The sequence below is a fragment of the Pocillopora damicornis genome, chromosome 2 (genome assembly GCF_964200805.1).
Source record: "Pocillopora damicornis chromosome 2, jaPocDami1.2, whole genome shotgun sequence".
Classification (NCBI taxonomy): Eukaryota; Metazoa; Cnidaria; class Anthozoa; order Scleractinia; family Pocilloporidae; genus Pocillopora; species Pocillopora damicornis.
In genome coordinates, this window is record NC_142671.1 from 20,379,640 (window position 1) to 20,397,194 (window position 17,555).

At 36.6% G+C, this 17,555-nt stretch overlaps 1 long non-coding RNA gene across 1 annotated transcript; it reads right to left on the reverse strand.

Moving 5' to 3' along the window:
• Positions 1-629: 629 nt before the first annotated feature.
• Positions 630-17,258, reverse strand: LOC113681374 (uncharacterized). Its single transcript, XR_003447188.2, has 2 exons — positions 17,047-17,258; positions 630-2,595 (listed from the first exon to the last, which is right to left on the reverse strand). It is a non-coding gene; the product is annotated as an uncharacterized LOC113681374 (long non-coding RNA).
• Between the last annotated feature and the right edge of the window lie 297 nt (positions 17,259-17,555).

The following is a 17,555-nucleotide window of genomic DNA, read 5'->3' on the forward strand; positions in this document are numbered from 1 at the left end:
CTCTGCCGTTTCTCCAATGTAGCACCACGAATATTTGGCACAAGGAATTTTTTGTACGACGTTTGTCTGAGAATCTAGCGAAGGTCGAAACTTCGAGGCCGGGAACCGTCGTTGTGGGGTGGACAATGGTTTGTTTAGAGAGAGCGCGTGTTAAAGGTTCGGGCATGCCTTTGATGTAACGAAGAGAAGCGAAAGACTTGGGTGAGTCGGGTGGTTCAACCATCTTGAGAAACATTTCAACAAGTTCCCCTGGGGATATGCTTGTCGAGGATCGGGTCATTATAATCTGTATGTTTTAAATGAACTTAGAAGGATAACTTTGGATTCCAGAGCTGTACAAACTCTATTATGTTCCCACTTTTTGCCTTCGGAAGAATTGGGTAAATTTAAGGCTCAGTTCAAAACAGTTGCTGCTGTGCTGGCCTTCTGTCTACTGTCAAGATGGAAAATATTAAGTCCGACTTTTGCATTCTGTTGGCGACAACTGATCCCCCTCCCGTACCCCTGAAATCTTGTGATTCCCTACGTCTCCTCCCCCCTCCCGAGCGACAAATAATGCCTGGTCCCTAGGCATAAAAGAATTAGAGAAAAACTGCGATTTTTAGTGGATAAGAGAAGGAGAACAAAGCACTGTAAAATTTTTTTCATATCTAAGGTAAGCATTCGTAATTATCTTTCTGTACGCAAAATAAATTATAAATAAAAAAAAGTGAAACAGATAAAAAGGACAATATCTATTTATTTGATTTTAAAGTTATTTACTTTCATTGCACGGAAAATCGAAATTGGGACCACAAAATTGCCAAGTAGGCGTCGATCACACATCGCTACAGGCTCATCTGCAATATTTTATGGGAGAAAAAAAAACATTTTTCACAGCGGGGTGTGAAGAAAACAGAGAGGCTACTTGATTATGTCAGCGGGCTCAAATGATTTTCTTGATGGGATAAAATTTTAAAGAGGTAGTAAAAGAGGACAAGATGAACATCTGAGGAAAATAATTAAAAGAGCATTTTACGATTGTAGTGGTTGTCAGGAACTTTGATTGCGCCTTCAATCACTGTACACAAACCTCGTTTTGAGCCTGAACCATTCATTCTAGGGGGTGTGGTCTGGGAGTGTGACAGCGCATAGTTTTTAACCTCCATCCTCCTGGGATAAATGATCCTTTAAGCTATCGTTTACTTAATGGAAATTATGAAGAGTACGGGGAGTGCGAATCTCCTGCTTCCTGGAAGTAGATATAGAAAAAGAGCAGGTCATATTACTTAAGATGAAAATGGTTTCAAGGATCTGCATCGCTACCTCAGATGAGTTTTTCAGTAAAACAGCAACCACAGTATCAGTACAAAAATCTTGATTTCATTGATATCACAGTATGATATCAAAACAAGAGCCCATTACTGATGGGCTCCTGACCAAAGTCAGTTTTGGAACACATACTTTGCTTCTTCGCTGAACGTGGAATACTTAATTCTCACTGATGGTTACGAGCACGTGATCGTAGTCGAGGTAAGATTCGCTCAACTTAGACTGCCGGGGGTCAAAGTCGTCCGAAAACTGAGAATGAAAGAGCTACGCGGCTTTGCGAATCTTTCACAAATTAGCCAATGTTTAAACTCTGTTTCTGCATTGTCGTGTTTAACTTTCTCATCCTTGCTCCTTTAAAACGTTCGTTGTGTGAATTCTCCTTAAAGCCATGTTTTTCGTGTAGTCAAAGGTTTCCTTCTATCGCAAGGCAATCATCTTTCATACAAGACGGTTAAAAATATCATAATACAACTCCGATAAAAATTTCCCTTTCAATTCACCCACCTTGCCTTGTAGCCGTTATTTGGTCACGTAACGCAAGAGCTCTGAGTGCTTTGTGTGACTATGTAAAGCAGGCCACTTACAGCGCTAATCCAGCTGCATTTCAAAGGAACCATTTCAAGAATTAGACCGAATCCCTACGTGAATGAATAACCATACAGCATGTTTCCGAAATAAGTTTAATATCTTGAGCTGATAAAAGAGATTTCGAGCAAATATTACTTCTTCACTGCGTCATTTTCATCTTCCCGCAGAGCAAGTTAGAGCAAAGATTGCAATTTTTACATGTCTTTAGAGAGAATCAAGGGAGATGAGAGCGCTTGTTATTCAGAATCTAGTTGATCAAAGGAGAAATGATGCTATCCAATGCATAAATCACTATCCAATGGATAAGCTTTAACAAAACGTACTGTGCCATCCACCGGATAGAGATTTCTCCAATAGCGTTAGTCACCCTTCGAACAGCCGGTGCCAGGTGGGTGAAACTGTGTGCCACAGTTGAATGAAACGAATTTTAAGGGGGTGTTTCAGTACATAATAAGAACTGTCTAAGAACTCTCGTCCTTCGGGGCTCAGTTTAAAACGCATGCGTTTTGATGTCATATTGCGTATCATCACGTCACATTGTGATTCACTCGGAGTTCTGTCTTCATCTCTACACAGATTTCATGAAGACTGGCTGATCCATCCCAAAGTCCAATTTCTCCTTCCTTTCTACGCTGCTACGATGGCATCACTAACAATTCCTCGATGGCTGCATTCTTCCAAGAAACAACAGTTTACCTAATGAACAATAATTGGAGAGAAAACGATAAAAAAATGTGAACAGGTAATTGCGCGTCATACTTCATGGAAATATGAAAAAACATATAACTTATGACTAAGCGGAAGTATTCTTTACGCTTAGAAACAATCCTAAGTATACACGAGATACTAAATCCTATGAGTGCGCGAGAAACTAACAAAATATTCGACTGACAGGGAATCCTGAGTGCGCGCGACATCCTAACAAAATAATCGACCATACTGACCAAATACTGGACTGAAACATTTTGCCAAGAATGTGCAAGATACTAGGGAAACAATCGCATAAAACGTAATCCCGAGAGTGCACAAAAATCTAACAAATCCTAAGGGTACAAGGATAGCAAGGAAACAGTCCAATGAAAGAGAAACCTTAAAATATGTGATACAATAAATAAAAAATAAAAAGAAATGTAATCCTTAGTGTGCGCAAGATACCAACGAAACAATCGAATGGAATGTAATCTTAAGCGTGCATAAGATACTAACGAAATAAATCGAATAAATGGTAATCATATGTGAGCGCGAGATCCTAACGAAATAATCGACTGATAGGTAATCCTAAGTGTGCGCGAGATCCCAACGAAACAATCGAATTAAATGTAATCCTTCGTGTTGGCAAAGTCCTAACGAAACAATCGAACGAAATGTAATCCTAAGTGTGCGCGAAATGCTAAAGAAACAATCGAATGAACGTAATCGTTAGAGTGCCTAGATGCAGTAAGAAACAACTGAATAAAATGTGATCCTTAGCGTGCGCTAGATACCAAAGAAACAATCGGATGACATGTAACCCTTAGCGTGCGCTACATACTAAAGATACGGTCAAATAAACGTAATCATAAGTGTGCGCGAGATCCTAAAGAAAAATAAAATGAAATGTAATTGTAAGTGTGCGGAAGATCCTAACGAAACAATCGCATGAAATTCAATCATAAGTGTGCGCGAGATACTGACGAAACAATCGAGAGAAATGTAATTCTTAGCGTGCGAAAGATACTAAGAAAACAATCGAATGAAATGCAACCCTAAGTCTGGGCTAGATACTAATGAAATAATCCAGTGAAATGTAATCCTTAGCATGCGCTACACACTAAAGAAACAATAAAATAAAACGCAGTCGTTGGCGTGCGCAAGGTACTAACGATACAAACGAATGAAACGTAATCCTTAGAGGGCCTTAGATGCAGTAAGAAACAATCGAGTGAAACGTAGACAGATATAAGAGAGTTGGTAAGTTTTGAGCTCGGTAGATAAATAGGAAAAGATGTTTTCGTCTTATAACGAGCGTGGGAGAAAGAAAAAAAATTCCTCATAGGACTCAGAATTTTTTTCTGTGTCCCACGCTCGTGACAAGACGAAAAACGTGTTTCTCCAATCGAGTGAAATGTAAACCTTACCGTGTGCTAGATAACAACAAAAAAATCGAATGATATGTATTACTTAGAGCGCTAAAGATACCAACGGAACAACGAATAAATTGTAATCTTAACCCTGCGGGAGATCCTAACGAAACAATTGGATAACATCTAATCCTAAGTGTGCGCGATATCCTAACAAAACCATCAAACGAAACGTGATCCTAAGCGTGCGCGAAATCCTAACGAAAAAATCCGATGAGATTCAATCCTAAGTGTGTGCGAGATGCTAAAGAAGCAAACGAGAGAAATTTTATCCTTAATGCGCGCAATAGAATGTAATCCTTAGCGTAGGCAAAATACTAACGAAACAATCAAAGAAAATGTAATCCTTAGCTTGCGTATACATAAAAAAAAATTGAAGAAAATGTAATCCCTTGCGTATGCAGAAAACTTATATAAAAAAAAATTAAATCGAGAATAATACATGGGCGCGCGAAGATGTGGAATTTCTCTTCGAGTGTTTAACTCGATAGCTTACGAGTGAGCGCAGCGAACGAGTAAGATGTCGAGTTGAACACGAGAAGAGAAATTTCATATCTACAAACAACCATGTATTATTTTGTTTATCTTACAAACACAGTAGCCCTTCACTGACAAGAAAAGTCGACTTAACAAAAGAATGAAAATTCTTCCCCTTCTAGGAAAGTTTGAACGTCACTGAAAGCGATACAGATTTTTCGGTATTTTGGTAGCCATAATCCAAAAAAAATTCCGACAAACGACCTTGGATTAAGAATGGTGAAGGCTTCACCGTTCATTTCATCAACCTGACCGTGGGGCGCGAAAGGCGTGTGATATGTCAGCAGCTGATTGGCGATATCAAACACGTGTGAAAAAAAAATACGATATTTTTTCACGCGTGTTGTTCCAGCTTTTCTAAGGGCTGGAAGTCCTTGTATAATACCGTTGTTTTTATGATAAAATGTTATCTATAGCAGGCGCTAGGTACTGAAAAAATCATCGAAGGAAATAAAATCATTTGGACACGCTAAATATTAACAAACAAACGAATAAAATGTAATCCTTGGCGTGCGCAAAATACTAACGAGAGAATCAAATTAAAGGCAATTCTTAAAGTGCGCTGGATACCGACGAAACAATCAGATGAAAAGTACAGTTAGCATACTAACGAAAGAATGAAATTAAATGTAATCTTTAGTCAGCGCTATATATTAACGAAACAACCGATTATAATGCAATCCTTATCGTGCGCTATATACCAACTGAAGAATGGAATAAAATACAATCCTTAGCGTGCACAACAAACTAACAAAACATCCATTGCAATGTAATCCTTAGCGTGCGCTAAATACTACCAAAGAATCGAATGAAATGCAATCCTTAGCGCACGCAAAAATTAACAAACTATCTAATATGTTATCCTTTACGTGCGCTACATACTAACGAAAAGAATCAATGAAATGTAATCCTCAGCACACGCAAAAAACTAACAAACCATCGAATGATATGTAATCCTTAGCGAGCGCTACTTTCTAAAGAAACAATGGAATAAAATGTAACTCTTAGCGTGCAAGAGATCCTAGCGAAAGATAGAATAAATTGTAATTCAAAGTGTGCGCGAGATACTAACAGAACATTCGAGAGAAATGTAATTCTTAGCGTGCGCAAGATATTAACGAAACAATCGAATAAATGTAATTCTTAGCGTGCGCAAGATATTAACCAAACAATCGAATAAAATGTAATCCTTAGTGTGCGCTAAATAGTAAAGAGAGAATCAACTAATAGGTAATCACTGTTTGCGCTTCATACTAAAGAAACAATCAAATAAAATGTAATCCTAAGCGTACACTTTATATTAAAAAACAATCGAATGAAATATAACTCTTAGTGTGCGCTACATACTAACGATACAATCAAATAAAATGTAATCCTTAGTAGGCACAAGATACTAACAAAACAATCAAATAGAACGTTATAATAAAAGTGCACTTAATATTTACGGATCAATCGAATGAAATGTAAACCTAAGCATGCACTAAACACTAACGAAACAATCAAATGAAATGCAATCCTTAACTTGCGCTATATACTAATGAAATAATCGAAAGAAATTCTATCCTTAGCGTGCGGAACATACTAACGAAAAAATCGAATGAGATGTTATCCTTCGCGTGCACTACATATTGAAGAACAATAATAAATAAATGATATTTAATCATTAGCGTGCGCTTCATACAATCGAGTAAAATTTAATCCTTAGCTTCCGTTAGATACAGTAAGAAACAATCAAATGAAATATAATCCTTAGCGTGTGCTGTATGCTAAAAAACAATAGAATGAAATCTACTCTTAATGTGTGCTACATTATTACGAAACAGTTGAATGAAATTTAATTCTTAGGCTGCGCAACATACTAAAAAAAGGCAAAATACTTAAAACAACGACTAAAATATAATCCTTAGAAGGCGCCACATACAAAAAAAAAACCATCGAAGGAAATGCAATCCTTGGCGTTCGCAAAATGCTAACGAAACAATCGAATGATATGTAATCCTTAGTGTGCCCTACATAGTAAAAACCTAATCTAATGAAGTTTAATCCTTAGCGTGTGCTACATACTAAATAAAGATGAAATGAAATGCATTTCTTAGAGTGCGCTGGATTCTAACGAAACAATCAGATGAAATGTAAAGTTAGCATGCGCTGCATACTAATGAAACAAATCATATGAAATGTGATCCTTAGCGAGAACTATGTACTTACTTAAAAAAATCACATTCTACGCGTGCGCTAGATGTTGATAAAACAATCCAATTAAATGTAATCCTAAGCGTACGCTACATACTAACAAAACAACCAAATAAAATGTAATCCTTAGCGCGCACAAGTTACTAGCGAGACAATCAAATTAAATCTGGTTTTAAGAGGTGGCTAGATACTGATGAAACAAATCAAATGAAATGTAATCGTGAGCGTGCGAGAGATACTACGGGGAAAAAAAGGAATAGAAAGTTATTTTTAGCGCGTGCTAGATATTAACGAAACAATCGCGCAAGATGTAATCCTTAGCGCGCGCCGGATATTAACAAAACGATCGAATAAAATATAATCCTTAGCGCGCGCTAGATACTAACAAAACAATGGAATGAAATGTTATCCTTAGCGCGCGCTAGATACTAACAAAACAATGGAATAAAATGTTATCCTTAGCGCGCGCTAGATACTAACAAAACAATGGAATAAAATGTAATCCTTAGCGTGCGCTGGATATCAACAAAACAATAAAATAAAATGTAAACCTAAGCGTGCGCTGGATACTAACTAAACAATGGAATAAATGTAATCCTTAGCGTGCGCTAGATATTAACAAAACAATGGAATAAAATGTAAGCCTTAGCGTGCACTGGATACTAACAAAACAATGGAATAAAATGTAATCCTTAGCGTGCGCTACATACTAACAAAACAATGGAATAAAATGTAATCCTTAGCGTGCGCTGGATACTAACAAAACAGTCAAACAAAATTATCAAATGTAATCGGTCACAGTTTTTCAGCATACGGACCTCCCAGCCGGCAAATAACATATATATCCTTAGCGTGCGCTAGATATTAACAAAACAATCGAATAAAATGTAATCCTTAGCATGCGCTAGATACTAACAAAAAATTGAATAAAATATAATCCTTACCGTGCGCTGGATACTACCAAAACAATGGAATAAAATGTTATCCTTAGCGTGCGTTAGATACTAACAAAACAATCGAATAAAGTGTTATCCTTAGCGCGCTTTAGATACTATTAAAACACTCGAATAAAATGTAACCCTTAGCGTGCGCTGGATGCTAACATAACAATCCAATAAAATGTAATCCTTAGCGTGCACTACATAGTAACAAAACAATCAAAGAAAGTGTCATCCATAGCGTGCACTAGATACTAATAAAACAATCGAATAAAATGTAATCCTTCGTGGGCGTCAGATACCGATGAAATAATCAAATGAAATGTAATCTTTAGCGCACACTACATACTCACGAAAGAACTGAATAAATACAATCCTTAGCGTGCGCTATATAGTAAAAATTCACATGAGTGAAACTTAATCCTTAAAATGCGCTACATACTAACAAAATAATCGAATGAAATATAATCCTTAGTGTGCGCAAGCCACTAAAGAAAAAAAAGTGAATAATGTAATTCGTAGCGTAAGCTGTATTTTAACGAAACAACCGAATGAAATGTAATCCTTAACGTGTGCTACAAACCATTGAAACAATCCAATGAAATGCAGTCCTCAGCGTGCGCATCATACTAACAAATTATCGAATAAAATGTAATAAAGCGTGCGCTTTTCACTAAAGAAACAAACCAATGATATATCATCATTAGCGTCCCTTAAATACTACAGAAACAATCGAATGAAATGTAATCCTTAGCTTGCGCTATACACCCGCGAAACAATCGAATGAAATGTTATCCTTAACGTGCGCCACATATTAAAGAAACAATCAAATGATATGTAATCGTTAGCGTGTGCTATATGCTAAAGAAACAATCGAATGAAATCTACTCTTTGCGTGCGCCTCATGATTAAGAAACAGTTAATCCTATACCTGTGCGATATACTAAAGAAAGGTAAAATACTTAAAAACAACGACTAAAACATAATGCTTAGAAGGCGCTACATACTAAAAAAAAAACTGTAGGAAATGCAATCCTTGGCGTACGCAAAATGTTAACGAAACAATCGAATAAAATGTAATCCTTAGCGTGCCATACATAGTAAAAACCCAATCTAATGAAATTTAATCCTTGGCGTGTGCTACATACTAGTAACGGATGAAATGAAATGCAATTCTTAAAGTGCGCTAGATTCTAACGAAACATTAAAAACGAAATGTAAAGTTGGCGTGCGCTGCATACTAATGAAACAAATCAAATGAAATGTTATCCTTAGCGAGAGCTCTATACTATCGAAAGAATCGAATAAAATGTAATTCTTAGCGTGCACTAGATGCTGATAAAACAATCCAATGAAATGTAATCCTTAACGCAAGTTACAAACCAACGAAACAATCGAACGAAATGTAATCCTTAGCGTGCACTACATACCAAAATAACAGTCGAACGAAACATAATCCTTAACGTACGTAAAATACTAACGAAACAATCATAGAAAATGTAATCCTTTGCATGCACTTCATACAAAAGTCCAAAAAAAGTAATCCTTGGCATGCGCTTCCTACCAAAAACCAATCAAAAGTAATGTACTCTTTAGCGTAAGCAAAATACTGACGAAACAATCGAAGAAAACGTAATCCTTTACGCACGGTAGACACTAAAAAAATTTGAATATAATGTAATACTTGGCGCAGGCGAAATACTTATAAAGATAAACCAATAAAATAAAATCCACATAAAGCACTATATACTAGAAAAACCAAAGAAGGAAAATGCAATCCTTAGGGTAAGCTACATACTAAGGAAAAAATCAAATAAACTGCAATTCTTTAAGTGCGCAAGATACTAACGAAACAATCGAGTGATAAGTAATACTTACTTGCACTACACACTAAAGAAACAATCTAATAAAATGCAATCCCTAGCATACGCAAAATATTAACGAAAATTGAATAAAATGTAATCCTTAGCGTGCACTGAATACTAACGAAACAATCGAATGGAATGTAATCCTTAGCGTGCGCTGGATACTAACAAAACAATCAAATAAAATATAATCCTAAGCATGCGCTGGATACTAACGAAAAAATCGAATAAAATGTAATCCTTAGCGTGCGCTGGAAACTAACGAAACAATCGAATGCAATGTAATCCTTAGCATGCGCTGGATACTAACGAAACAATCGAATAAAATGTAATCCTTAGCGTGCGCTGGATACTAACAAAGCAATCGAATGGAATGTAATCCTCAGCGTGTGCTAGATACTAACAAAGCAATCGAATAAAACGTTATCCTTAACGTGCGCTAGATACTAATGAAAAATCGGATAAAATGTTATCCTATGCGTGCGCTGGATACTAACCAAAAAAATCGAATAAAATGTTATCCTTAGGGTGCGCTGGATACTAGCAAAACGATCGAATGAAATGTAATCCTTAGCGAGCGCTGGATACTCACAAAACAATCGAATGGAACGTAATCCTTAGCGTACTTTGTATATTAACAAACCAATGGAATGAAATGTAATCCTAAGTGTGCACTGTATAGTAACAAAACAATCGAATGAAATGTAATCCTTAGCGTGCGCTGGATACCAACAAAACAATCGAATAAAATGGAATCCTTAGCGTGCACTGAATACTAACAAAACAATCGAATGAAATGGAATCATAAGCGTGCGCTGGATACTAAAGAAGCTATGAAACGTAATCTTAGTGAGCGCTGGGTATTAATGAAGAAATAGAACGAAAAGTATTCCTTAGCGTGCGCTGGATACCAACAAAACAATCGAATAAAATGGAATCCTTAGCGTGCGCTGAATACTAACAAAACAATCGAATGAAATGTAATCATAAGCGTGCGCTGGATACTAAAGAAGCTATGAAACGTAATCTTATTGAGCGCTGGGTATTAATGAAGAAATAGAACGAAAAGTATTCCTTAGCGTGCGCTGGATACTAACGAAACAATCAAATAAAATGTTATCCTTAGCGTGCGCTAAATACTAATGAAATAATCGAATAAAATGTTATCCTTAGCGTGCACTGGATAATAACAAAACAATCGAATGGAATGTAATCCTCAGCGTGCGCTAGATACTAACAACAAAATCGAATAAAATGTAATCCTTAGCGTGTGTTAGATACTAATGAAATAATCGAATAAAATGTAATCTTTAGCGTGCGCTGGATACTAACAAAACAATCGAATGGAATGTAAAGCTTAGCGTGCGCTGGATACTCATGAAATAATCGAATAAAATGTTATCCTTAGCATGCGCTAGATACTCATGAAATAATCGAATAAAATGTTATCCTTAGCGTGCGCTAGATACTAACGAAACAATCGAATGGAATGTAATCCTTAGCGTGCGCTGGATACTAAAAAAACAATCGAATAAAATGTTTTCCTTAGCGTGCGCTAGATACTAATGAAACAATCGAATAAAATGTAATCCTTAGCGTGCGCTGGATACTAACAAAACAATCGAATGGAATGTAATCCTCAGCATTCGCTGGGTGCTAACAAAACAATCGAATAAAATGTTATCCTTAGGGTGCGCTAAATACTAATGAAATAATCAAATAAAATGTTATCCTTAGCGCGCGCTGGATACTAACAAAACAATCAAATAACATGTAATCCTTAGCGTGCGCTGGTTACTAACAAAACAATCAAATAAAATGTAATCCTTAGCGTGCGCTAGATGCTAACAAAACAATCGAATAACATGTAATCCTTAGCGTGCGCTGGTTACTAACAAAACAATCGAATAACATGTAGTCCTTAGCGTACGCTGGATACTAACAAAACAATCGAATGGAACGCGATCCTTAGCGTACGTTGTATACTAACAAAACAATGAAATGAAATGTAATCCTTAGCGTGCGCTGGATACTAACAAAACGATCGAATGGAATGTAATCTTTAGCGTGCGCTGGATACTAAAGAAGCTATGAAATGTAATCCTTAGAGTGTGCTGGGTACTAATGAAACAATCGAATGAAATGTAATCCTTAGCGTACGCTACTAACAAAACAATCGAATAAAATGCAATCCTTAGCGTGCGCTGAATACTAACAAAAAAATCGAATGAAATGTAATCCTTAGCGTGCGCTGGATACTAATGAAACAACCGAATGAAATGTAATCGTTAGCGTGCGCTGCATACTAACAAAACAATCGAATGGAATGTAATCATAAGCGTGCGCTGGATACTAAAGAAGCTATGAAACGTAATCTTAGTGTGCGCTGGGTATTAATGAAAAAATAGAATGAAAAGTAATCCTTAGCGTGCACTGGATACTAACGAAACAATCGAATGAAATGTAATCCTTAGCGTGGGTTAGATGCTAACAAAACAATCGAATGGAATGTAATTCTTAGCGTGCGCTGGATACTAAAGAAGCTATGAAATGTAATCCTTAGTGTGCCCTGGGTACTAATAAAAAACTAGAATGAAAAGTAATCCTTATCATGCGGTGGATACTAACGAAACAATCGAAAGAAATGTAATCCTTAGCGCGCTAGATACCGACAAAAAAAATGGAATAAAATGTAGTCCTTGGCGTGAATTGGATACTAATGAAAAAATCGAATGAAACGTAATCCTTAGCGCGCGCTGGATACTAACAAAACAATCGATTAAAATGTAGTCCTTAGCGTGCGCTGGATACTAACAAAACAATCGATTAAAATGTAGTTCAGCGTGCGCTGAATACTAACGAAACAACCGAATGGAATGTAATCCTTAGCGTGCGCTGGATACTAACGAAACAATCGAATGGCTTCGAGGTGCTAGGACGGTACAGTTACCGGTGACTTTCTCGATAAGCTGCCTTCTCGTTACTTTTTCCGAGCTTGAAGAACACTCAGGAAGATTTGCCGAAGTCTCGGAAAGTGATGTTGAAAAATTCATCAAGGGGGAAGAAGATGCAAACACACTAAAAAAAAGTTGTCTTTTATGTTGGAATTTCATCAGTACCTATATAATAAATAGAACATTACATGGCTGCTTGAGGATACCAATTTTATCTTCTCGTGCTGATAGTATCTCTCACGAGTGAGCAAAGCTCACTCGTGAGAGATACTTTCAGCACTCGAAGATAAAATTCGTATCCACGCGCGGCCATGTAATATTCTCTATGTCCTTAGCGTGTGCTGGATACTAACAAAACAATCGAATAAACCGTAATCCTTAGCGTGCGCTGGATACTGAAAAAACAATCCAATAACATGTAATCCTTAGCGTGCGCTGGATACTAACAAAACAATCCAATAAAATGTAATCCTTAGCGTGCACTAGATACTAACAAAACAATTGAACGAAATTTAATCCTTAGCGCGCGCTGGATACTAATGAAACAATCGAATAAGTGTAATCCTTAGCGTGCGCTGGATAGTAACAAAATAATCGAATAAAATGTTATCCTTAGCGTGCCGGTGCCAGATAGTAATGAAATAATCGAATGAAATGTAATCCTTAGCGTGGGCTGGATACTAACAAAACAACCGAATGCAATGTAATCATTAGCGTGCGTTGCGTACTAATGAAATAATCGAATAAAATGTAATCTTTAGCGTGCGCTGGATACTAATGAAGTAATCAAATAAAATGTAAACCTTAGCGTTCGCTGGATACTAACAAAACAATCGAATGGGATGTAATCCTAAGCGTGTGCTACATACCAAGGATATATAGATACTAAAGAAAGGACAAATGAAAGGTAATCCTTAGCCTACAACTATATACTTAAATAATAAATGAAATATAATCAATAGCGTGCGGTACATACTTCAGGAAGAATCGAATGAAATTTAATCCTTTGCGTACCCAAGACACTAAAGAAAAAATCGGAAGAAATGTTTTCGTTATCGCACGCACGATAGTAACGAAACAAACGAATGAAATTTAATCGTTTGTGTGCGCAATATACTAGCGAACCAAAGGAATAAAAGAGAATTTGAGAGTGAGAGAGATACTAACGAGTCAGTCGAATGAAAGAAAATACGTAGAATGCGCAAGAAACTAATGATACAGCCAAAAGAGAATCCTGAGAGCGCGCGAGGTAATACGGAAACGATCTAGTAAAATGTTATTCTAAGTGTGCGCAAGATCCTAACAAAACAATTGAATGAGAGATAATCCCCAGTTCGCGCGAAATGTTAACGAAACAAGTCTGGGAAAGATACTAACAAAATAAGAGAATGAAATGTAATTCTAAGTGTGCGCGATATACTTAAGAAACAATCGAATGAAATGTAATCTTCAGCTCGCGCATAGCCATCCACTGAAGATAATCCTAAGTATGGGCTACATACTAACGAAACATGGGAATGAAATGTAATTCTAGGTGTGCCCGAGGTACTAAAGACAAGCGAATGAAATGTAATTTTATGTGTGCGCAAAAATATAAAAACATCGAATGAAATGTAATCCTTGTTGTGCCCCAGAAACTAACAGAACAAGAGAACGAAATGTAATCCTAACTGTGCGCAAAATACTAAGAAAACAATTAAATGAAGTGTAATCCTAAGTGTACATAATATACCGACGAAACAACCGAATCAGATGTAATCCTAACTGTGTGCGAGATACTAAGATAATGCTAAGTCTACACGAGATACTAACTAAACAATGAAATGAAGGTAATCCTAAGTTTGCGCGATGCACACACGAAACAAACGAATGAAATCTAATCCTCAGTGTGCGCGAAATACTAACGAAAAAATTGAATGAAATGTAATCTTAGGTGTGCGTTATATACTAACGAATTAAAGAAATAAAAGAGACTCTTAGAGCGTGCGAGTCACTAACGAATGAAATGAGAATGAAAATGATTCAATCGAAACAAAGAGAATCCTAAGAGTGCATGACGTAGTGACGAAAAAAATCGTATGAAAAGTTGTCGTAAGTAAGCGCAAGATACTATGGAGAGGAGCAAATGAAATGTAAACCTTGTGTGCGCAAGATATTAACAAAACAATCGAATGAAATGTAATCCTCGGTTTGCGCGAGATATTAGCGAAGCAATCCTAAGTGTAAGCAAGATACTAATGAAATAATTGAATGAAATTTAATCCAAAGAGCATGCGTGATAATAACGAAACAATCGAATGAACGTTATTCTATGTGTGCGCAGGATACTAACAAAACAGGCGAATGAAATGTAATCCTTAGTAGGCGCGAGATACTAACGAAAGAAGCGAGTGAAAGGTAATCCTTATTGTGCGCAAAAAACTAACAAAAAACTCAACAAAAGCATCGATTGAAGGCTAATCCGAAACAAAGAGAATCCTAAGAAAGCACGACGTAGAAGGAAACAGTTGTATGAAAAGTAATCGGAAGGAAGCGCACGATACAAAAAAAAAAAAATGAAATGTAATCGCAAGTGTGCAAAAGATATTAACCAAAAATCGAAAGAAATGTAATCCTCAGTTCCTGCGAGATATTAACGACAGGATCGAATGAAGGTAATCCTTAGTATAAGCGAGATACTAGCGGAAGAATTGAATGAGAGTTAATCCTAGGTGTGCGCGTGATACTAACGAAAACGATCGAATGAAAGATAATCCTAAGTGTGCGCTAGCTACTAATGAAAGAAGCGAATGAATCGTAATTCTAAGTGTGCGTGGGAAACGAACAAAACCAGCGAATGAAATGTAATCCTAAGTATGTGTGAGATACTAACGAAAAAAGCAAATGAAATGTAACCCTAGTTGTGCGAAAAAAACGAACGAAAATTTAACGAGAGAATCGATTAAAAGTTAACCCTAAGTGTGCACAAGATGCTAATGAAACAATCGAACGAGAAACAGACCTAAGAGTGCGCGAGATACTAACGAAACAATTGAATTCAATCAATTTTTTTTTCAGGCTTCGTTTCTGCAATTGCAGCTCTCCTGTGAGGATTATTGCGTACCTTGTTTCTATTATTGGTTACACTTTACCGTTGTAGCGACATATTCAAACTTAATGAACATCACTTGGTTCAAAAGATGCTATTGCAAATGGTCTTTTCTTGGAGTGCACCAAAATTTTGAACCCCTTGGATGCAAACTTTTAGGGTACCAACAACAATTCAATACTATCTTCCATAGGGGAAGGGGGATCCAAAAGAAGGAATGTCCCAAAATATTTCAATTTGCGATATGCAGACTACTTGTTACTTTGTGTGGTGTTTCTTGAAACAATGGCTCACTATAACTGTCATAAACGAAGAGTCTAACAATTTCAGCTATCAATATTGCTTTTAAACCTTTACACAAACATCGGTATGAATATTTTTCACATTGTTCTCTATACATTTCCTAAGGTGCTGAAAAGGAGAATTTGTTCAACAATCAAGAGCTTTGGTGGTTGGTGATCACTTTCTCCATTCTTGTGACCTTCCCAGATGAAACTGTAAGGAAAAATTATGTGCTAGTTACTTTTTGGGTTCCAAAATTCATCACTTTAAGAATGAATTGCCCTCACTCCAACCTGTCTAAAGTTGACCCACAAATCCCCGACAATTGTATTGTCCTTTTTGAAAATAAAGATGAAATTGGTTAAAACTACGTATCTAATATGTCAAACTGATAAGATTATTATACATTCCACTTACTATCCCTTTTCTGATGGGCTGAAAGTGTACAGTGAATTTTCGAAATCAGCGCCTAAGACATAATCTAACTGCAGATTATACAATAATCATGTCAAGTACACTAAAAGTCAAAGGTTATCATGTCATGTATGACCTTGCTGTATGATTTCTAAGGTAATTCATGTCAAGTTTGTAACTTTGTTGCTGATTTGTATATTTTTACAATTTTAGAAATAAATTACCAGTTCCACTTCTTGTCATGACTATTTTTTTTCCGTACAATGTATAATTAAACAATTATTTGATTCGGTTTTTATGAATCCAGATTATTAAGGTCTCGATAAAGGTTATCAGCCTCTGCTTTGACTGATAACCTCTACCTCGACTTTGATTATTCATCCAGTTATTGTTTGGAAAGGAATCAAGTCATTTGAAGGCTTTTTACGGCAAGAGGTTCAAAACCCAGCGAGGATTAGGGCCTGAATTAATTACAGCGTAAATTACAAAATTTAGGACAGACTTTGAGCCACACATAAATTTTTGTCATTTCCTAACAGTCTAACCTTGGGGATTATTTGATACGATACTGCAAACTTTGTTCATTAATGTTAAAAACAACAGACCACGTGCCCGTGACCGCAAAGGTTTAAATTTCCCGCTAGAGTGATGTTTACGGCACAAAGAGACCCACAAAAACAGTCAGATAACAGCGAGACTCTACCGAGTTAACTGATTACGTACATGATCATTTAGGAAACAGTTTAAGAGACAAACCTGCACAAAGTTGCCAATGTACAGCACGGCCACCTTCTCAATGTTTTGCTGCATTTGTAGCCCCTTGCACCCCATTTTTGTGATAAAACGAAGGAAAAGTTGTTCTAAAAGGTTGATGATATAAAAAACGAAGTGGTCGTGGGTAGTTTATCTTAAAATACGTCTTTTACCTCCGCTAAACTCAATTCTTATCAGTCGCCATGTTGAAATGCATTTACTCCCAGGCTTTCTGGGTCTCGTAAATAAAATTGGCGGGAAAATGGCGGCAGGCAAGTATAAAACGCGGGAAATACAGTTAACAGGTCGGGAGTCAGGTCGTGTCGAATTGCATGTCTAATTATCAACTGAACAAGGATCGAGAAGTAAATTTAGTGAAACTTCTATAATTAAAGTGGGGGTAATTTAATCAAAAAAGAGAGAATAAGTAAAGTGGTACAAAGTCTAGCCTTTCTTATTGATGGAAAGCTTTTACAAAAATTGAATAAAAGAACACTATTATGACAAAATGT